This window comes from Bos mutus, chromosome 14 (genome assembly GCF_027580195.1).
Source record: "Bos mutus isolate GX-2022 chromosome 14, NWIPB_WYAK_1.1, whole genome shotgun sequence".
In the NCBI taxonomy this organism is placed as follows: domain Eukaryota; kingdom Metazoa; phylum Chordata; class Mammalia; order Artiodactyla; family Bovidae; genus Bos; species Bos mutus.
The window spans coordinates 61194170-61217524 of NC_091630.1; the positions used below are offsets into that span (position 1 = coordinate 61194170).

Consider the following 23355-nt stretch of genomic DNA (forward strand, 5'->3'; position numbering starts at 1 on the left):
CCCTTGATCATTATGTAGTGTCCTTCTTTGTCTCTTATAATATTCTTTATTTTAAAGTTTATTTATTCTGAAATAAGGATTGCCACTCTGACTTTTTCACATGGAATATCCTTTCCCATCCTCTTACTTTCAGTCTGTATGTGTCTCTAGGTCTGAAGTGGGTCTCTTGTAGACAATATATATATGGGTCTTGCTTTTTTTTATCCATTCAGTCAGTCTATATCTTTTGGTTGGTGCATTCTATACATTTACATTTAAGGTAATTATTGATACATATGTTCCTATTGGCATTTTCTTGATTGTTTTGGCTTTGTTTTTGTAGGTCTTTCCTTTCTCTTGTGTTTACTGGCTATATATGTCCCTTTAGTATTTATTGTAAGCCTGGTTTGGTGGTGTTAAATTCTCTTAACTTCTGCTTGTCTGTAAAACTTTTGATTTCTCCATCAATTTTGAATGAGATCTTTGCTGGGTATAGTAATCTTTGTTGCAGATTTTTCTGTTTCAGTACTTTAAATATATCCTGCCATTCCCTCCTGGTCTTCAGAGTTTCTGCTGAAAGATCTGCTATTAATTGTATGGGTTTTCCCTTGTATGCTACTTGTTCTTTTTTCCTTCTGTTAGCTTGATTAATATGTGTCTTGATGTGTTTCTCCTTGGGTTTATCCTGTAAGGGACTGTCTGCACTTCTTGGACTTGATTGACTATTTCCTTTCATATGTTGCAGAACTTTTCAACTATAATTTCTTCAAATTTTTTCTCAGTGCCTTTGTTTTTTTCTTCTTCCTCTGGGACCCCCATAACTCGAATGCTGGTGCATTTAATATTGTCTCTGAGGCTATCCTCAATTCTTTTCCCTTTATTCTGCTCTTCAGCAGTTATTTCCACCATTCTCTCTTCCTGCTCACTCCTCATTCAGAGGAATAACCTCAGTTATTCTGCTATTGGTTCCTTCTGCTGCTGCTGCTGCTAAGTCGCTTCAGCCGTGTCCAACTCTGTGCGACCCCATAGACAGCAGCTCACCAGGCTCCCCCGTCCCTGGGATTCTCCAGGCAAGAACACTGGAGTGGGTTGCCATTTTCTTCTCCTGCATTCTCCAATGCAGGAAAGTGAAAAGTGAAAGTGAAGTCGCTCAGTTGTGTCTGACTCTTAGCGACCCCATGGACTGCAGCCTACCAGGCTTCTCTGCCCATGGGATTTTCCAGGCAAGAGTACTGGAGTGGGGTGCCATTGCCTTCTAGAGTATTTTAAATTTCAGTAATTGTGTTATTCATCTCTGTTTGCTTATTGTTTATTTCTTCTATGTTCTTTGTGATTATATTAACTGTGTTAAATAGTTCTTACATTTTCTCCATTCTATTTTCAAGTCTTTGGAGCATCTTTACTCCAAATTATTCTGAATTCTTTTCCAGATAAGTTACTTATTTCCTCTTTATTTGGTCTTGTGAGTTTCTATCTTGTTCTTTCATTTGTGCTGTATTTCTCTGTCTTTTCATATTTTTTTTTCCTTAACTTCCTCCTCTTGAGGTCTCATTTTTCCAGGCTTTAGTGTTGTATTCCTTCTTCCTTTTGGTTTTTGCCCTTGGAGGGAAAGGTTGATTGAGTGGTTTGTGTTGATTTCTTGTTAGGGGTGACTTGTGTCTGTGTTCTAATGGGAGGAAATCAAGCAGATCAAGCAGGTAATTATAGACATAATGGGACACATACACATACTTACACACATACAGTTATAACCAAAGTGTTCTAAAGAAAGGAGTACAGGACACTGACATGGTGAACTGCTGCTGCTGCTGAGTCGCTTCAGCCATGTCTGACTCTGTGCGACCTCATAGACGGCAGCCCACCAGGCTCCTCTGTCCATGGGATTCTCCAGGCAAGAACACTGGAGTGGGTGGCCATTTCCTTCTCCAATGCATGAAAGTGAAAAGTGAAAGTGAAGTCGCTCAGTCGTGTCCGACTCTTATTGACCCCATGGACTGTGGGCCCACCAGCCTCCTCCATCCGTGGGATTTTCCAGGCGAAGGTACTGGAGTAGAGTGCCATTGCCTTCTCCTGACTTGGTGAGCAAGGGAAACCAAAAATGATATTGGCCAATTAACAGCAGAGCTAGCTAATGCCTAATCTGGAAGTCTGAGAATGAGCAGAGTGCCAACTGGGGAATACAGCAAAGAGAGCTCAACAATTTAACTTATATGGTGAAAAAAGAAACAGTGAAGGGAACAAGGGAGAAGACAAAAAGAGGGGAAAAAGAGGAGAAGGGAGGGAACAGAGAAAATGAGGGTTGAAAAAGTGGGTAAAAAATAGAGAAAAGAAAAAATAAAAAAGCAAAGATAAATAGACATATGTGAAAAAGATTTATATATATTCATGAATAGCTACAGCCAGTAAAGAACTATAGGAAAAACAGCTGAATATATAAAAAAACAAAATCAAAGAACTCATCAAAAAAAAAAGGTGAAAAAAAGAAAAAAAAATCTTAAAATGATTTTTTTTTAAACAAGAAAAATAAAAAGGAAAACCCCACAGCACCGCAAAAGGCTAATATGAAGGTAGAAATATTCGGGGGGAATAAACAGTGTGATTTATTAAAAAAATAAAAATGAAAAGTTCTCAAAGTCGTAGTTCTTGGTTGTGGAGTCTGCCCGTGTTGATGGGGTTGGGTTGCTGTCCCGTGTTGTTTTCCTGGTTGGGGGAGCTTGTGCCTGTGTTCTGGTTGATGGAGCTGGATCTCATCTCTCTGAAGAGCAGCTCAGTGTCCAATAGTAGGTTTTCTGGTGTCTATGGGTTCAGTATGTCTTTGGGTAGTCCTTCTGGTTTTGGCAGTGTTAGACACGTCAATCTCTGTGGCCACTTCAAAGTGGCCCTCTCAGCATATCTTCACAGCTGCCAGCCCCCCACTTGTCTCTGGGATCATTACCGGTGCTTCTGTTCTGCCCTGCAGGCTGAAGCCTGCTAGGTAGGGTCTTGGGTGGATCTTTTCTCAGCTCCCCAACTGTGCCCTCTGCGTCGGGGAGGCTTGTGTGCATTTGTTTCATCTCACTGGCCTGCCCTTTTTGTTGTGGGGCTAGTGTGTTCCCCTTTCGACACCCCTGGTTGGCCCTTTGCACCGCAAGGGTTGTGTGTGCTGGCGAGGTTTATATGCCTCCCCACTCTCGGTTTCCCGAGCCTGCCGTCTGGTTGGGGCCAGTCTGTGAGCTATTAACGGGCTGAGAAGTGCAGCTTTCTCTGTTTTCCGCCCTTTAAGCCCCTGCTTTGTTTGGTTTTCCAAGATTCCACAGCTCCCCCTTGGGTCTGCCTGCAAGGGAGCTTCCCTGTTCATGCGAACTCGTGTTTCAGGACTCCCTCCTTCCCTCAGGGCACAAGCTGCTTTCCAGAAATTCTCCATGTTTTCCCTTTTTCTATCTCCATTCTGTCTCCCACCTCATTTCAGGGAGCTTAGCCTGTCACCCTGGAGGCCTGGGGTCTTCTGCTGTTGCCTAGAGGTTGCTTTGTAGTTGTTCCATATCTTGATGAGTTTTTGATGTATTTGTGGGGAGGCTGGCAATCTCACCATCCTCCTCCTCCATCATCTTCTTCTGCCCTGCACAAAAGGTTTTAATTTTGGTGAAGTCCACTTTTATCGTTTTTCTCTTTGGTGAATTGTGATCTTAATGCAAAGTGTTTGCCTGGCCCTAGATTCCAATGATTTCTCCTATTTTTTTTTCTAAAAGTTTTCTGTTTTATATTTAAGTTTTTTTTGTCCTTTTTGAGTTAATTTTTGTGTAAGGGGTGAGACTTACTTTGCTGTTCATTATTTTGCTTATGGATACCCAGTCACTCCAGCATCATTGTTGAAAAGGCGTCCATGGAGTTGTTTTAGTACCTTTGTCAAAACCAGTTGGGCATATTTGTGTGCTTCTTTACTCTGTTCCATTGACATACATGTCTGTGTCTACCATTCACCAATACCATGCAGTGTTGATTACTGCAGCTATAGAATCGGTCTTAAAATCTCGTGGGCTGGTTCCTCTCACTCTATTCTTCTTGGTCAAAATTGTTTACCTCTTCCAGTTCCTTTGCATTTCCATATACATTTTAGAATAATCTTGTCTATTCTTCAAATAATGTCTTGCTAAAATTTTGATAGGAATTGTGTTAAACCTAGTATCAACTTATGGAGAAATGACCTCTTTATTATCTTGAGACTTCCAAGCCTTGAAAATATGTCTCTTTATTTGTTTAGCCTTTGATTTCTTACATTAGCATTTTTCAGTTTTCAGCAAATAATTTCTATATATGTTTTGTTAGATTTATATATTGCCTAAATATTTTAATGTTTTAAACACTTGTAAATGGTATTATTTTAAAATGTCTGTGTCCATATCACATTGCTTGAATATACACATGCAGTTGATTTTTCCTTTACATTTATCGTCTATCCTGCAATCTTGCTGAGCTCACTTTGAAGTATTTTTATAGGTTTCTTAGGATTTTCTACACAGACAATAATATCACTTGCAAATAAATAGAATCTCTTGGTCATAGTGTATAAATCTTTTTCAATTAATGGATTTTATATTTGTATACCTATTTCTTAGCTGAGTAGTGGATACAAGGATTTTCATGATTCTTTCTTATGAAAGAATAATGCACTATGCTAATAAATTTTGTGTCTGCACTCATGAGAAGTACTGGTTCTGTATCTTCTTTTTCTGCTTATTTTTCTTCCTGTCTTCATGTCCTCAAAAAAGTCGGAAGATGCCTTTCTCTTTTATTTTCTAGATGAGATTGTATAGAATCAATGTTCATTCTTTTTGTTTATTTATTTTTAAACTTTTTAGTTTGTATTGGAGTATAGGCAATTAACAATATTGTGATAGCTTCAGGTGGACATAAAAGGTACTCAACCATATATATCATTCATTTTAAATTGTTGGGTAAAATTCTCCAGTAAAAAGATTTTCCTGGAGATTTATTTTTTGGGTGTTTGAAAAATTACAAATTTGATTTCCTAAGTAGCAACTGGACTATTTCAGCTATCTATTTCATTATTAAGTGAGTCATGGTAATTTGTATTTTTTATGGAAATGAAGTAAGATTAAATCTTTTTATCCTAGCCAGCGATAAATTTTTGATGTTACCATATACCCTTATTTCAAAGATAAAAAAGATGCTGAGAAAGAATAATGAAAATCCTTGTATCCACTTCTCAGCTAAGAAATAAATATACAAACATGATTAAAGGCTGTGCATTCTACTTGCTTTTTCTTTGCTCTCACTTCTAGCATTATTACCACTACCCTGGGTTTGATGTTTATTATTCTCTTAGATGTCAAAGTCATTGATTAAAAAAAAAAAACTTTCGTGATTGACCAATACAGTCCCCAGATTTATGCTGCTTGAACTTCTCGACTTGACTGGCACGTATTGACAAATATGATATCACATGACATTATTTGGGGTTGTTTCTGAAGCTCTCCTAGTGTTTACTCAATTATTAACGGACACATGTGTAAAGTTGGAAAGAATGTGGACATGTCAAGTCAGGCTCAGGGAGAACCACAGCCGACAGTTACATGGGATAAGGTAAGATCTCAACTAAAAGTACCACAGTGTTAGAACACTGGCAGATGGATTGCCTGGCTGAAATGAAGTAATGATTCTTAGATTGATTTATTGCCGTTGTGATTTTTTCTAGCAAGTAATACTTTTTAAACTGAATAGATCTGCTGCCTTCTGCTTTCTCTCTCTTTTTTTTTTTTTAAAGTGACTGTATCTGATTTTGCCTCAGGGCTTTTGATAAAGTTTATACTTTCTCATTTGCTTGATGATGAAAGCTTCATAAGCGAAACTAAATTCCTCTAAGGAAAAATTCCTTTTGTCTTGCATAAATTAAGAGTTTTAGTGACTGGCAAGAGACCATTTTGAATTAATAACTCAGAAGTGGTTTGAAAGTGGGTCATGAGCTGAAACAAGAGAGGATAAAAATCTCGGTACTAAAACAAATTGACTTGAAAAACAGGACTTTGTGTGTTCAAAACTTAAGTGACTTTAAAGAAATAATAGCTCCTTACTATATGTCTTACTTCCTTTGGGTCATGTAGTTTCAACATAATTGCTTCTTCCGTTTTAAGTTTTTCATCAAAATGAGGTGATTGGCCTCAGATTCTAGTGTTCCTAAAATAGACACAAACCTGTATACATTTGAATGGCAGTTTTTATGAAAATTTTGACAAAATAAAAATGTGTGAAGTGTTACAAAGCTGTTTTCTGAAACAACTTGGCTAATTGTTATAGTTACCATACAGCTGTACAAAACTTGTGAGTACATAGAAAGAACGAATAGAAGCAAATCAGGAATGTGAAAATATTTTTGATGTATTTTAGTTGGTAGATTTGTGAGCAGTTTTCTCCTTTTCAGGTTTTACCTTTATTGATTTCAGAAATTCTTTTTTAGAAGTAAGTAGGGCATGAACAAATATTTATAGTCATTGAAATGTAATTTAAAAATAATCATCATCCTGAACAATCACACGAGTGAACTTTTGCGTGTCATATTTATTTTGATTAGAGACACCACATTTCCTGGAAACTGCCCCCCTTTTCTCTCTCCCTCCCTCCATCCCCTTTTCTCCACTGGAAGTATACAGCTCCTCATCCACTGCCTGACGCACAGCACACGCTCAGGGGATATTTGTTGAACAAATGACACTGTATCAATCAGTTGTTATCTTGAAAGAAGTCATCTTTCCTCCAGGGACCATTCTGTTTCACCCCAGGCAGGGTTCCATCCCGTGGGGCAGTGAGGGCAGTGAGTTCCAGGTCCTCAGTGGACCAAGGGTCAGTGAGGACGCCCTCACTGACCGAGGGCAATGTGAGCATGTGACTTGACTCCCTCTGGTCTAGCTGTGGCCAGTGATTCTTGGAATTACTGGAAAGTGTTTAAGCTTCTCATGCACAAGAGGTAGTGTTCTTGGACAGTTTCTGCTCCTAGTCCTAACCATTCACCTCACTGCCCTCCTTCCCTTATAACATTAATAGTGGATCAAAACTATATTAATGTTTTAAAGTAAGCTCTTCAGTGTAAATTATGTTCAATGGGTATCAAACAGCAAAAATAATAATGCCATAGGATACAAGAAAAGCAGGAATTTGCAAATGTGTATCGTATTTTCTTAGGGATTGAAAAATGGTAGAACATAAGATGTATTTATAGCCAAACAAATGTGGAACCAGAGATTTAAGGATGAATGGAATTCAGCACACATGACTCTGGCCTGGTATATTTCATCCCACATTAAAATTAGTAATTAATTAATCAAGCTTCAAGGTAAGATTTGCCACTGTAAGCACAGCTATCTCAATATTTGGAAACATTTATACTTGGCCAATGTTATTGGCATTGCTTTATATCTTATCATCACTCTGGTTATAGTGTTGTAGACCTCTGCGAGTTGATTATTAGTGGTGACTGTTTAAAAAGATAGATTGTCATAGATTTATACAAAATGAAATCCTTTTTCTCAGTCAGTCAGCTCAACCTTACAGGCAGACTCCTGGAGACTGAACCCAGCCTCGGCCACGTCCTAGGAATGCAGATGCCTGAGTGCCATGTCCCCGCGTGGAGGCTGTCTGCACGTGTGAACTGACACCAGAATTACTTTTTTGCAGATAAGTTTAGGAGTACTTGCCTTGCTGACAATCAGCAGTTGAAATAAATGAGTTCAGCTACAAGCATATGGAGTGCTGTTATGGGCCTTGTCTGTTTTGTGGTTTTCTTAGAAATAGGCAGATTTCCTAAACAGGGTTTTGCATATTTTTTCCTTTTAGTTTTCCCAGATCTTATGGGTCTATAAAAGATACTGAGTAACTTTTCTCATTATAAATACAGGCCTGGTTATAAAATAGGTTTCTTTACTCAAATTGCACCCTTTGAAGATGTCACTGTTTTGCAGTCATATAGGAAGTCATATATCAATAGGTTCTTGTCTTTCCACTGGAAAATTCTTCTGAGACTTCAAACTTGTGCATATTCCATTTCTTTGGGTCTTTTATATAAAGAATATATTTTTATTAGTGAAATATCAATCTTCACATATTTATAATACTGTATGATAAAAATGAATTATCTATAGAACATTATTATTTGAATTATGACAGTGTAGCTAGTAACCAGCAATTATTTATTCTAGTAGGATCAGAAATTCTTTATCAAGTAGTAATTCTTCATGTTATAAAATCCTGGTCTTATTCTGTTATTCTCTATGAATTCATGTGTTGTCTGATTTAAAATCTATGGGTTCTGTTCTGAGATAGCCATGTGTTTTCAAAACTTTAAATATTAAGATCAGTAACTAGCATTTCCAGATTTTGGATAGTTTAAAAATTATAAAGAAAAAATCATCAAACATCTCTCAAACATCAAAATCTGAAAGCAAATAGTTGCTGTCTGTCCTTTCCCAGTCTCTGAAGAAACAGTGGAGCCTGCAAGGCGATGACTACCTGTGTTTTTAACGATGCAAGATGGCGAGAGAGGTAGCCTTGCTCTGTTCAAAGGCAGTCACATCACAGAGGCAGTCGCTAGTATCTGTGTGCTTGGAGGCATTCATACCTGGTTCCCTAGGATAACCCTCAATTGTCAGGGGTTGTCTTTGTTGGGGAGATTTAATGTGAAAAGACCTGTTTAGTTGTGAGCATTACATTTTCTGGCTGCTTTTCTGTAAGGCAGGGAGAGGGGTGAAGAATACTCAGTCCCCTCTGCAGCTGTGGCAGGAACTGCTGTCACTGAGCTTTCTGTACTCTGTGGTGAGCCTGGCCGCAGGGGCACAGGTCCCGTCCTTCCACCCAGGTCTGTCCCCTGTCCCTAGAGCCAGGCCTTCAACGCGGTGGGCACAGAGCAGTCGGCTGTCCCCACACCCAGCTCCCTTTTCCTGCAAAGAGTCACATTCAGTCTTGACTTTGTCCTCCATGGAAGTGATGGGGGGTGGTCACAGACACGCAGGCGGTGTTGAAAATTGATGTCCATTGGACTTATTTTTTTATACGTATGATTACAATGTTGTGTTAGTTTCTGCTGTACAACAAAGTGAATCAGTTATACGTATACATATATCCACTCTTTTTTAGATTCTTTTCCCATATAGGCCATTACAGAGCGTTGAGTAGAGTTCCCTGTGCTATACATTGACATTCTGGTGGGTTTTTTCCTTTGTTATTGGAGCATGATTGCTTTACAATGCTGTGTTAGTTTCTGCTGTACAAAGTGAATCAACTCTAAGTACACGTATATCCCCTCCCTCTTAAGTCTCCCTCCCATCCCCCATCCCACCCTTCTGTGTTGTCACAGAGCGCCGAGCTGAGCTCCCTGTGTTGCACAGCAGCTCCCACTAGCTGTCCGTTTTGCGCGGGGCAGTGTGTATATGTCAGCGCCACGCTCTCAGTTCGTCCCATGCCCCTCGTCCCGCCCTGTGCTCACCTGTCCATTCTCTACATCTGCATCTCTCTTCCTGCCCTACAGATATGGCCATCTGTACTTTTTTTTTTTTGAGAGTTTATTCTGTAACCTGGCTGAGATCTTTTCCCCTTTTCTGTTAATGCCAAGACTTAACAAAGGAAAATGATCTCCTTCTTCCTCCACCTCTGCAAAATTGTATGTGAAAAGATGGAAAATATGCTCAGAATTCCTGATTATTCTCTTCCGTATGTCATTAATTGAGAAGATTTCTGAGACAAATAAGATATTAATAGTATTGTTTTGTTTTAATGTGCCTCAATAAACTGAACTTGTTTTGCATAATACGGTGCTGTTCTGAAGAAATCTCTTTGCAATTTGTACAAAAACAAAACAATACTGAAACCAAATGAATAATAAAAAGGTTACTTTATTTCACCCTAAAACTAGGAAACCTAAAAATTGATAGTTAAAATGACATAAAAGTGAGAGTTAATGTTAAGAATATTTGTTATATTTTTAATATTCTCAAAAAATGAACTAAAAATATGGGTATGCTTAATTGTTTTTCATATATGAATTTAAAATATTTATTCATGATCATTTTTATTTCATATGTTTCTTAAAATTTAAACTTCTTGAACCATCATCATGAGAAAATTTACTATGTCAAAGATTATCAACTCTAAGTGAAAAGCATCCTTTGTCTCTAATATTGAAGTTGACAGAATTCTCACACTTTCAAGAGCTATAGAAACAGCACGAATTATTTTTCAGTGAAATGTTACTGAGAGTTCAATTCTTGCTTTAAGACATATCCATAGGGTTGTAATAATATTTACTCTGTTTTAATGTTTAACATTAAAGCAAGGTGGCTGAAGAGATAGGCTTTTCATATATTGCCCAAGATGACAAATTGCTAATGTGCTTGAATCCTATTTGAATCAGGGTTGTAAAAGAGGAAATATTTCACATAGCTTTACCAGATTCTGGAACGCTTTAATTCCCTAAATAACGCTTGGTGGGAGCTTTAAGTTAGGATAATTGCCCACTTGTCTGCAGTGGACAGTATCGTGTTGACTGTATAACGTTGTTATTGTCTTAGAAGTTTTTACAACACCATTTATAGCACACCGTGCTTAACTTCAAGGTCAGTTTGATATTTTCCATCATGGAATAGACTTTCAAAGCCATACAGGGTGGCCAAGCTGGGGCTGGTTTTGCTGACTCATCCACTCTTGATGCTGGGCAGAAGCTTGAGAGTAAAATTAACAACACACAAAGGCATGAATTTTCACAGTAAGATATTATTTTGATTACAAAATTGTTTTCCCTTCAGTTCTCCTTCCTTTTTAACGATCTCTGTAAATCAGAACAGGGATGGTGAAGACTGTGGCGTGTTTTCAGTCTGTGTGCAGGTACCACCTTGGACTGGTGGCCATAGAAGTTGGGTTGGCCTCGAAGAGAAGGAAACTTGTTCCTGTGGAATCTGAGTGGCATTAATTTATACCACAGGTCTGATGCTCCCACCCCAGGGAGCAGGTTTTGAGGTGCCAGCCTCTGCCAGACAGCCTCTGTCAAACAGGCCTCCACCCAGTGGTCCTGCCAGGCCTTGTCAGGTCTAACACGCCTGGTTGTATGCCATTGCCCACAGGTGAGCATCAGGCTTCAGGAGGCACTGTTTTTTTATTATAGTTGGCATACGAGCATCTCGAGATCAGTGAAGCTGTTTGATTCCACAAATGCCTCTAGTGTCCTGATGGAGGCACCTGGTCCAATCAACTGTGGTTGTTGTTGTTCAGTCGCCCAGTCATGTCCACCTCTTTGTGACCCTATGGGCTGCAGTACGCCAGGCCTCCCTGTCCCTCACCATCTCCTGAAGTTTGCCCAAGTCCATGTCTATTGCATCGGTGTTGCCATCCAGCCATCTCATCCTCTGATGCCCTTTTCTTCTGCCCTCAATCTTTCCCAGCATCAGGGACTCTTCCAATGAATCTGCTGTTAGTGTCAATCAATAGTTGATAGATGTTCACACCAATCAACTATGATGTCTTCATTTTATATGAAAGGGAATGAAAAATGATGACAGAGAAAACCACGTTCGTGTTTGATTCTTGCATTATCTTAACCCTGGTTTCTGAAATTAAAACTCATTCCGTCAGCTCTGTAGCCCTGCAGGAAGGGAGACACATGGTTGAGCAAATAAAAAGTGACAAGAGACCAATTAGAATCCGGATGTCAGTCAGTTATCCCCAAGGTCCAGGCTCAGAGGGCATTGGTGCTGTTCATTCTGCAGAAGCAGAATGCAAAATAATGAGCTCAACACTTGAAAGCATGACATTGAATTTAGCATCAGTCTCATGGATTTTATAGTTGTGAGTCTTAGTAGCTGTCTTTTAGGAATGAAAGATAAATACCTGACTTCCTTGCTGGCTCAGACAGTAAAGAATCTGCCTGCAATGCAGGAGACCCGGGTTCAATCCCTGGGTCAGAAAGACCCCCTGAATATAGGAATGGTAACCCATTCCAGTATTCTTGCCTGGAGAATTCCATGGACAGTGGAGCCTGGCTAGCTATCGTCTGTGCAATTGCAGAGTCGGACATGACTGAGTGACTAACACTTTCACTTTCACTATAGTATATATGTGTGCTGCTGTTAAGTTGCTTCAGTCGTGTCCAACTCTGTGCGACCCCATAGACGGGGCAGCCCACCAGGCTCCTCTGTCCCTGGGATTCTCCAGGCAAGAATACTGGAGTGGGTTGCCATTTCCTTCTCCAATGCATGCATGCATGCTAAGTCGCTTCAGTCGTGTCCGACTCTGTGCGACCCTATGGACAGCAGCCCTCCAGGCTCCTCTGTCCACCGGATTCTCTAGGCAAGAATACTGGAGTGGGTTGCCATTCCCTTCTCCAGGGGGTCTTCCTCACCTAGGGATCTGACCTGGGTCTCCTGCATTGCAGGCAGACTCCTTACCCTCTGAGCCACCAGGAAGCCCATTATATATATATATATAAAATACAGGAGCAAGAGCCATTTGTCGCCTGTTTTCCAGTGTACCTTGGCTTACTGCCCTGGCTTCTACCACTCACATCTCTTCAGTTACTCCATGTCAGTGTTCTCTCCCCTGAAAACCAAAGTTTATCCTGTCTTTCAATCCTTCACTATTTTCGTTTCCATAATTTCACCTTTTACTTTTTAATTTCCCTTTTCAGTTGTTTTCCTATCTTTCTGGTTATGAAAAGAGGAAAAATCTGTCTTGGGCTTACCTGTCTTTAACCCCAATACTTACTTGTTAATGAGCCTTTTGAGCAAAAAGAAAACGTTTCTCAGGACCAGAGATTTCAAAGAGTTATTGTATGTTGGTAAAATCTAATAAAATTGTTTATTTTTTCAGTGTTCGTATTTTATCCTGACTGTGAAACATACATCAAAAGCAAACTTCTCATCCAAATACCACTGGGGTGAAAAGGGGGAGGGGATTTTCTTGTTAATAGTTGTCATGTGGTAAAGGTCCAAATCTTATGTCCATGAAAGATTTTCTCTGGATGGCTTTTCAAATACGCCAGTGTTCCTTGCACATGAATTACTGGCGGACGCGAACCTGTGCCTTTTGCTGTGTGAAGTCTGTCCTTATCTGTTACCTCCTGGATGTACTTGTGTCATATTCTTCATTCTCTGTTATCATTTATATTTTTATATTTCTGTTTCTTCTTGTTCTCTTTAAATTTATTTTTAGTCCCATCTCTTTCCCCCTTTCTCTAACTGATCACAAAGTAGAGCTTGAATGACTATTGTTGTGCCTAGAGTTCTGTATTCTATACTCTGCTTTTGAAAATTGGATGACTATTACATTTTTAGTTCTCTATAAACTATAGAGTGAAGTAGCTTAGATTATTTTCTTCCTGTAATGTGGATGTAGAAAGAAATGTTCTTCCTCCTATAAAAGCAAAAAGTGGATAAGGCTGTAAGAAAAAAAAGGAGACGATTTATTCTCCCCACTTGCTTAATTTTCTGTGCCATTTCAGTTACAGAGATAATGTATCTTAAAGATAGAGCGTTATAGCTGTCCAAAATGCGTGATATTTTAATTGCAGAAGAATTTTAAAAGAAAAAGTTATGAGTCATTAAAATCTTTCAGGAAGCATTTAGAGTCCTGAGGTAAGTGTTTAGTGAAAAGTATTTTGAGGCAAATTTCCTTCAGATGAAGAGACTAACTTTTCTTTCTGGTGTTTTACTGACTATCAGTTAACCATAGGGCTTCCCAAGCGGCTCTGTGGTAAAGAACATGCCTGCCAATGCAGGAGATGCAGGTTCGATGCAGCCCACTCCAGTATTCTTGCCTGGGAAATCCCATGGACAGAGGAGCCTGGCAGGCTGCAGTCCATGGGGTTGCAAAAGAGTTTGACATAACTTAGCAACTAAACAACAAAAATTAACCGTAATGTTGTACCATACGTGTTTCTGATCTGACAGTCATGCTGGACGTGCCGCTGCTCGGATGGTAGGCGATAATGTATCGTTGGCTTCTCTGAAGCTGAAGCAGCTGTTGGGGAGGGGACATCTCCAGCCTTCCCCCTTGAGTCCTGTGGCTGAACTAGTGATCCAGTTGACACCAGAAAGGTTAACAGACAAAAAAAGAAACAAATTTTGATTCAGGAAGCTTTTATACATTTTAGACAAAGACACAGTAAATTGGTGAGGAATCGACAGGATAAGAAACTTAGGTTTTGGTATCCAATTATGGAAGAATCTAAACAGAGTCTGGGCTTGGGGGAGTCAATTAAAAAAGTCACAAGTCTTGTTTCTGGAGGCTTCTTCCCCCCAATTCTCCATCTCTGGTGATAAAAGCGACCTTCTCTCTGGCTGCAGAGAAAGAAACTCTCAAATGAAAGATTGATTTCCTGCTTCAGAGAGACAGAAATGATTCTTCTTGTGCTGACCACTTGTAGCTAACTTTAATTCAGAATAATCAATATTGCACCCCTGTACATGGGGAGTGACCTCCCCTGGGCCCTGATGAATTCCTCTTGAGGCAGAAAAAGTGTGATTTTGTGTCACATTCACAAGGGCATTGTGCTTTTTTGAATGATTCATATTTTCTCTCTAAAAGTTACTAAATGATCATATTTGTACTAAAAATTCAGAAGAGTCTCAGAAAGCTTTTCCATAAGGATATTTTATCACAAAATGGCATTCCTCAACATTTCCTCAATGTTTGTGGTACAGGCTTTTGTTTCTTTTAAATCATAACTGCTACATTTTCTGTCCTTCATCCTGAATCAGATGGGCAGGTACAGCCCTGGGGAGAGGGGAAACATTCAGAAGCTTCTGCCCTCTCTGAATGGTCCAGCTGAATGAAAATTCTTATTATTATCCATCCTTTCCAAGCAGACATTAAGGCAAACAGCCCTTATGAAATTAGATATGGATCGACATTGTTGTCTTTGGGGCATGAAATAGCTCATTTCAAGGTCTGTGAATCTTTTCTCTCGATTCTTTGTACATCAAAACAGCAACAAAAGTACCACTTTGAAGCATGGCTAGACATTGTTTCCTCTTATTATTCCACGAGTGTTTCTGTTTGGCAGTAATAGAAGGGTTAGAAGTTAAACGTAAACAGTTAAACTTTACAGTCATCAAAGTCAGGAGACCCAGTGAAGACAGTTTCTACTCTTGCCCTGGGCAGGGCTCTCTAAGTCAGTACTTATTTTGGGCAGTGCTGTGGTCAAGCGCATCTGCAAGCTTCAAGTTTGTGCCTATGCTCAGCAGAAAGGAGGTCGGTCGGCCTTGTCGCCGTCACCCTCAGGAGCAGTGCCCATCGCATGCCATCTCAGGGTGTACGAATCTTGACAGTCATAACCATGCTGCCTTTACACCAGTTTAATATTTTGAAGGATTTCCCAGGTGCCACTAGTAGTAAAGAACCTGACTACCAATGCAAGAGATATAAGAGATGTGGATTTGACCCCTGTGTATGTCGCTGAGTGTTAGGTTTGGGGAGGAAATTCGTCAAGTGAAGTGATATACCAAAGATACTAATAGAGAATTTGCTTTATGTTGTTGCTCGGGGCTAATGAGGGCTTCTCTGGTGGCTCGGCAGTAAAGAACCTGCCTGCCCATGCAAGAGATGCAGGTTCAATCCCTGGGTTGGGAAGATCCCCTGGAGAAGGAAATGGCAACCCACTCCAGTTTTCTTCCTTGGGAAATCCCGTGGACAGAGGAGCCTGGCCAGCTACAGTCTGTGGGGTCATAAAAGAGTCATACACAACTGAGCTTACACACACAGGGGCTAGTTACAACTAAGAAAGAGGAGTGACAGTCAACAATTTAAAAAGTTAAAAAAATAGAGCTAGCATCCTCTTGAGTCATGCGGGTGAATCAATAAGTTTCTGAGAATGTATTGATCTCAGACTTCCCTCTGATGAGGTTGGAGCTCATGACTGGTACTGTTTCAAACATCAGCTCTGTGGCATTAATAAATTACTCAATACGGTACCTGTGCTATGCGCAGTTGAAAGACTCAGTATTTCTCAGAGCTCTGGGGCGAGCCACAGTACAAGCAGCAAGTGACAACAGGGACGGGCATGTTTAATGTTTAGCTAAATTGGTTATGACCTGAGAAACAGATCAATACCAAAGGACTGAAATGAACAAAACCAAGATTACACTATCAGGGAAAGCTCGGTGTTCTACTTTTTAAAATCTCAAACTACCATATATTTTCTGAACTCTCACAACTCATGGCCATTAATTTCACCTTTTTAACTTTCTGATTTCCATTAACCATTATTGCTCGTGCTGTATAATTTAAGCTTAACCATTCAGAATACAACATGACTTTATAACTTATTCTAAGACATTTAATTTAACAATACCTTCAAAGATAAAAATCAAAATTACCTTACATTAAAAATGAGCAGAAAAACTGTTTTAGAAATTAGGGATGAATTTAGCATGAAATTATGGGAGCTAATAATCACGTTAGCTTCCTAGGGCTCCCCTGACAAGAACCACAACTGGAGGGCTGAAGACAGTAGAAATGTCCCGACCTCTGTTTGGAGGGTAGAAAAGCCTGATTCAAGGAGTCAATGGAACCCTGCTCCCTCTGAAACTTGTAAGGGCGGATCCTTCACCTAGTTTCTGGCTGTTTGCTAGCAGCCCTTGGTCTTCCTTGGCTTGTGGCTGCCACGTACCGTTGGCCTCCGTCACCCTGAGGTGTATTCTCTGTGTGTCTGTGTCTGCATTTTCCTCTGCTTACAAGGACACCAGTCATAGTGGATTAGAGCCCAGCTTATGGACTCAACTTGATTTCATCTGAAAGGATCCTGCTTACACATTATGAGACCCCATGGACGGGTGCTGGAGATGAGGGCTTCCACAAACATTTCTTGAGGACACAGTTCGGCAAAAACAATAATCAAACTTTATTTATTAATGTAGCACATTATCCACTTATCTTGTTGGAAATGCAGAACAGGGCACAAAGCAATAAAGAGAAACAAAACACTTTGGCAGAATAGTCTAGACGTTGTGACCTCAAATGGGAAGGAAGCTTTTCAGAATAAATTTCTGACACGTGTTCTTCAAACCAAGCCTAGTATTTCATTTATAAATAAATCTAGACAGTTCCAAATCCCATGGAGTCACTCAGAGAGTATAAAAGGCGGGAATGCAGAACTCTTATTGTCTGAGGACAGCAACATTTCAAAATTAGAAAAAAAGCAGTATGAAAAAAGCAACTTTTATAAGATAATATCTCACAGAAATTTAGATAAAAATTCTAAACAAGGTACTGAAAATCCAAGTTGAGCAATATATATATAAAACATGACCAAAATAAGTTCACTCTGTGAATATAATTGGTACCAAAATTTTTAAATATTCATATAATTATGTCATGAACAGATGAAAAAGGAAAAAAAAAGATCATTTCAGTATTTGTAGGAAAAATATTCCATGAAAAGTGTAACATCTCTCTTGAATTTAAGAAAAGTTCTTAACGTTCTAGGAAAAACAGAGCATCCTAACTTAATAGAGAAAAATCTACTACAAACAATTAATTAAATGTTAAAAACACTTCATTTAAAAGCATAAATAAGACAAAGATGGCAGCTATCATGAGTCATAGTCAAGATTGTACAGTTAATGCCCACATCCTCAGTTCTACATCCATGGATTCAATCAACCACAGCTCATAAAAGAAAAAAAAAAATTCCAGCAAATTTCAAATAGGAAGGACATCAAACACTGCCTAGAATTAAGTTTTTAATTAGCATTATACTAAAAATTACTCTTTCCTTAAAAGTGTTCTTCCAGCTAGCTTCCATTTGTGATTTATATTAAAGAAAGTAGTTAAAAGTTTAACTGTTTTTATTGCACCTTGGCAGATGTAACTCACATACTATTTCATTTAATTAATTCTTATAAATCATTTTTAGCACTCTGGCCTTATTGCAACACATCATTGGGCTAATATGTTTAAGGGCAATAATTTAAGAATATATGTAGTCAAAGACTAAACAAGTTGGGAAAGCTTTGGTTCCTTGAGAAAGCTGTCTTCCCTATGTGATTAGTTTGCTAGGGTTGCCATGACAACATACCAAGACTGGGTGGCTTAAGTAGCATAAATTTACTCTCTCACAGTTCTGGAGTCTGAAGTCTGAGACCAAAGTGCTGGGAGAGTTTGTTCCTGCCAAGGGATCCCACCTCGCCTTGTGGACGGCTGTCTGTTCCCTGTGTCTCCACGTGATCTTCCCTCTAGCCCGTGTCCACATTTCCTTTCCTTACAGGGACACTAGTCATATTGGATTAGGGTCCATCCTAATGGCCTTATTTTTACTAAACTACTCTTTAAAGTCTGTATCTCCAAATGCAGTCTGTTCTGAAGAGCTGGGGGTTAGCACTTCCACACATGAATCTGCGGAGAGGTGGGGGGACGGGACGCCACGGCAGCTCTCAAGACCACGTTGGTGGCTCCGGTTCTTCTGCGTCGCATTTTAGTCTGCTCTGGTGGACCCAGCAGGAGAAAGCGCTTGGTGTGTGGCGCTCAATTATTTCTTGAAGGAATGAACAACAAGGGCCACTTTAATAGTGTTCTTAAACTGTATCCTTTCATTTAAAAATGCATGCGTTTGTTTCAATGAGTCAAGAGATATAATCAACTCGTATATGTCAATTAAGAGCAATATGTCCTTTATAGGTTAACATGTCAATATTAAATCACTCAGGCAATTTCTAAGGCCAGTTCATGTAGTTTTAGATGAAAAGATGGGTGTGGTTTTTTTTTTTAATCTTGACAGGACTTTGAATCATTTTGTAAAACTTAAATAGAAAGCAATTGTTCAGAAGTCTGGGATTTAAGAACTTGGTAACTGTTGCTGACTGTTCAGAGCTTCCCAGCTGGAGAGTGAGCATCCGTCTTCCCACCACGTCCCTTTGGTTGACCTGGCTTCACTGTTGAGGGCACGTCACTGTCACTCAGCTCAGGCCCTACTGTCACACTCATCTTTCTTTTTTCACCAGCAGGTTTTGGTATCAAAGCCCTGGAGTGTTCAGCCCTGCACGGGTCCCCCAGCCGTGACTGGTCATGGAAGTCAGCAGGCCCAGGCTGCTGTGTGCGTGAAGGCAGTGCGCCTGTGGGATGATGTGAGCTACCCTGAGGTTCTCAAGGCCCATGTGCGAGTGTGGCGGACAGCTGTGGAGGTCAGTGCCCACGTCATTGCTTGGTGTGGATTTAGGTACATGCATTTCTTTATTGCCAGGGTCAAAGATCATGCTCTTTGCACAAAAGTACACAAAGAAACACAAGCACTTTCTTCTCCCTTGAGAAGGCAGGATGCTGATGGAGGGGACCCTTGGGAGGCCAGAACAGCTCTCTGCCAGCCGCCTCCACTCACACCAGCCTTGTAGGGGGAGAGGGATCCGATGGTGGATCTGGTCTCCTATACTCACTGCATCTCCCATGCCTACACCAAGGACCAAACACCATTTATTGGTACTGAATAAATCTCCTTTCTGGGGGTCAGCGAGAGAGAAAACATCCCAGGAATTCAACTGAGTTAGACTATCCATGCTATGTAGGCTGTCTAGCCATATTCACTGGAAATTTGGGGAAGGTGAATCCTGTTAGCATCAGTCAAAGAGCTTGTCTAGTGATACAATGTGGTCTGTGATACCTATCGTATCACCTTTTGCAAGCCTCCCAAGTTGCTTCATGCACATCCATTTTGTCCTTACAGTATCTTTTGAGATGTGGATTCTATTATCCTTCAATAAATGGGGAAAGTATAATTCCAAAGAAGGAGAGAGTGGGACAAATAGATAGAGTAGCACTGAAACATATACACTAACCTATGTAAAATAGGTAGTTGGAGGGAATTTGCCGTATGATGCAGGGAGCACAAACCCTGTGCTCTGTGACAACCTAGAGGGGTGGAATGGGGTGGGAGGGGTTCTGGAGGGAGGGGACATATGTATACCTATGGCTGCTTCATGCTGATGTATGGCAGAAACCAACACAATATTGTAAAGCAATTATCCTCCAATTAAAAATAAATAAATTTTAAAAAATCAAGTAGCGTGGAGTGAGTGATGACCTGGGACCAGGAAGAGATGGATCATCAGTTGATGCCTGGAAATGAACTAAGGGCTGGATGGTAGTTAGTGGAAAGTGCTGGGGCTTTCCCACGTGGGCACCTACCTATGCTTGTGGCCCCACCATGGCCACGTGCCTGCCACCCATGGAGGCTGTGGACTCTGGCAGCTCCCATGTTCTTGGGCAGCTCCCATATTTTCAGGCAGCTCCCATGTTCTCTGAGAATGAAATCATAAGCCCCTCACGGAAGTAGTGTTGGGCATTCTCAGGGAAGGGGAGGAGACTGTCAGCTGCCACATGCAGAGCGGGGATGCAAGCACTGGAAATAAAAGAGATTGTCTCCCAGAGCCACAGTGATCCCTGGGTGCTGGCCCTTCCTTTCCTTTGTGGCGGTGTTCTATAGACAGTGATTCAGTCCCATGGGAGGACGTTGTACCTGTTCTCACCTCAGTGATGATGGCCAGGGATACTGAAAAACCTCCAAGTCTCCAAAACATGAAAGCAGTGAGGCAAACCACAGAGCAAGGCTTCCCCATCCCTCCTCAGACCAGTCGTGTGCCCACTGGATGGAGGGAAGTCAGGTGCACAGCAAAGTGGGGGCCACGCGAGGACCGCAGTGTCCTGGGTGGGAGCAAGGGTTCAAGTCCAGGACTTGGAGCCTAGGGTCCTACTGCGTCCACCCCACCTGGACCATTTCTAAACATCAGTGCCTCCAGCCCTGATGGGGGATTCATACATAACACCAGCCTTACAGGACCTTTATGAGTCTTTCAAGGTGGGCATTATTATCCTTGTTTTAATATAAGGAAAGTGAGGTCCCTGGATGCTAAATGGACATGCTGAGGATGTGCATCTGGGATAGAAACCTGTGTACCCTGAAGTCCTCTCCTCTGTACTTCATGGGAGTTGCCCCTGGTGGCTCCTGTGGGCAGGTGCAGGGCACAGAGGCAGAGCGGTGCACAAGGGCACCTCCCTGTCGGCCGGTCCCAAGGCTCCGCTGTGCTGTCACACCCTGACATCTCAGGACCAAGAGGAGAGGGCTCTCGTTAATGACACTGTGGTGTGCTTGTTATGAGCAAGGTGAGCAATATTTGTTACGGAAAATCCAATGTGAAGGTTTACAGATAAGGGGAGGAGAGAATCTTGAATATGGGAAACAGTCTTATTATTAAGATCTGAATTTGTTGTCCTGAGCAACAGCAAGAATGCTCTTCTCTGACAGTGGATCCAAAGATACCTGGGAATTCATCAGCCAGTGGTAAACATCTAGTGAGCTGAATGGAAAAGGCGGTGTGTTCTTCCATGGCACCATCATCCTCAAAACTGCTTGGTCACAGGGCATCATTTCTTCCTTACACAATGAGCTCAGAAGTCTTTTTAGCTGCAAAATCCTCTAAGGATGTAAATATGCCACATGCAGTTCCAATCATAACATAAGGAATCTGAAAATGTTCATGATGAGAACCTTCTAAATGGATGCGAGTTTGCTTCTTCTTGTGCTTGTTGAATAACAAGCATGAATTTTTCAGAAAAACAAATTATAAGACATTCTTTAAAATGAGGAACTTTAAATGAAGGTGTTTAGTGACAGCTCAAAAGTGGACCAGTTTCTTATGGCATGGGCTTGTTACATCTCTCAGTGAACAGTGATGTGTTATTCACAGCTACATGTAAGCCAGGGGCTGATGAGTCATTTGGATGCTGAGAAATTATAATAATTTGTAGATTGTTGCTCTGTAGTTTCCTTAGGTGTTGCATTCTAATGGTTTGAATTAACGGGTCCAGAGGTTCTTCTGTGAGTCCCGCTTTGTCCACCTCCAGACCTGAAGTGGTGACTTTCTTCCTACAAAGGACTGTAGAAAGGACCGAAAATTGCTACCTTCATGAATCAGATTGCTGGGTTCAGTCCGGTTCGCATTCTTGCTAAAGGATTCTTCATTTTCCTCTGATCATATGATTCTCAGATGAAAACCAGTGCAGGAATGGTGTTTCAAGTGACTTAGCTATTTTAACTGACTTTACTCTAGATGAAAATGTGGACTCTGTTTGGGATCTGAATGCCTCTCCAGGCAGCCTTAATGATTTACCCTTATTAAAAGGAAAGGTATTATTAAACTGGTTCTCAATTGTGTATGCTACTTTTAAAGAAGCATTTTTTCAAGACTGTTTCTTCAGTTCTGTTTCCATGAATAACAGCCTACTGGTTAATACTGATTATTACATGCATGTTACGTTGCTTCAGTCATGTCCAACTCTTTTGCAACCCTATGGACTGTAGCCTGCCAGGCTCCTCTGTCCATAGGATTCTTCAGGCAAGAATGCTGGAGTGTTTCTTCCTCCAGAGGATCTTCCTGACCCGGGGGATCTTCCTGAACCTGCATCTCTTAGGTCTCCTGCATTGGCAGGTGTGTTCTTTACCACTAGTGCCACCTGAGAGACCCAATACTGATTATTGGCGACTTGCAAATTTGAATTTAATTACAAGTATAACAACAACAAGTCCTGGGGAAAATGTTCCTATTCTAAATGCATAAATACATTGCAATTAAGACCTAATGTATCCAAGCAGTAGAAAATATAAATGCAGTAGGGTTTGGGTAACTAGACTTTATTATTCTTTAGGTAAAAAAGCATAAGACAAAGGATGAACATGGAATCATAAATATGTCACTCAGAGAGCTACAAGGGGGGTTTGTGTGGGTGGCGGGGCTGGAGGACTCTAGGGTGTTAAGGAATTGGACTTTGTTTAATTTATTACATGCCAGGAAGACTTCTTTCTACCTTTTTAAATCTGTAAATCTGAAATTTCTTTTCACTGACACTGCAGACAATTCTAAAAGAGCAAGCTGATTTTTCTTCTTTTGCTATTTTATGCCATTCATTTGCCTCTTGTCTGGTATATATTTCTCCAAGTCATCCCATTTATATATTTATATATATTTAAATTATATATAATAAATTTTATATATATATATATATATATATATGTAGTTTAGTGTTTAATGGGTATATTGAATATAACAAAATTTATGTGACCATACTTTGTATATCAATGCTTATTTTTCCATCGGCTGTATTATTCTAAAATTCTAAAAGTAAAGTGGATTCAAGAACATAAGTTTATACTTTTTCTTTTTTTTTTTTTAATTTTAACCCCCTCCCACCTCCCTCCTCATCCCATCCCTCAAGGTCATCCCAGCGCATCAGCCCTGAGCACCCTGTCTCATGTATAAAACCTGGACTGGTGATCTATTTCACATATGATAATATACATGTTTCAATGCTATTCTCTCAAATCATCCCACCTTCGCCTTCTCCCACAGAGTCCAAAAG

The 23355-nt window shown here is 40.4% G+C and overlaps 1 pseudogene; it reads left to right on the forward strand.

The window, feature by feature from the left end:
- The window catches only part of LOC102287124 (protein-L-isoaspartate O-methyltransferase domain-containing protein 2-like), a 158098-nt pseudogene that overhangs the window by 66797 nt on the left and 67946 nt on the right, over positions 1-23355 (forward strand).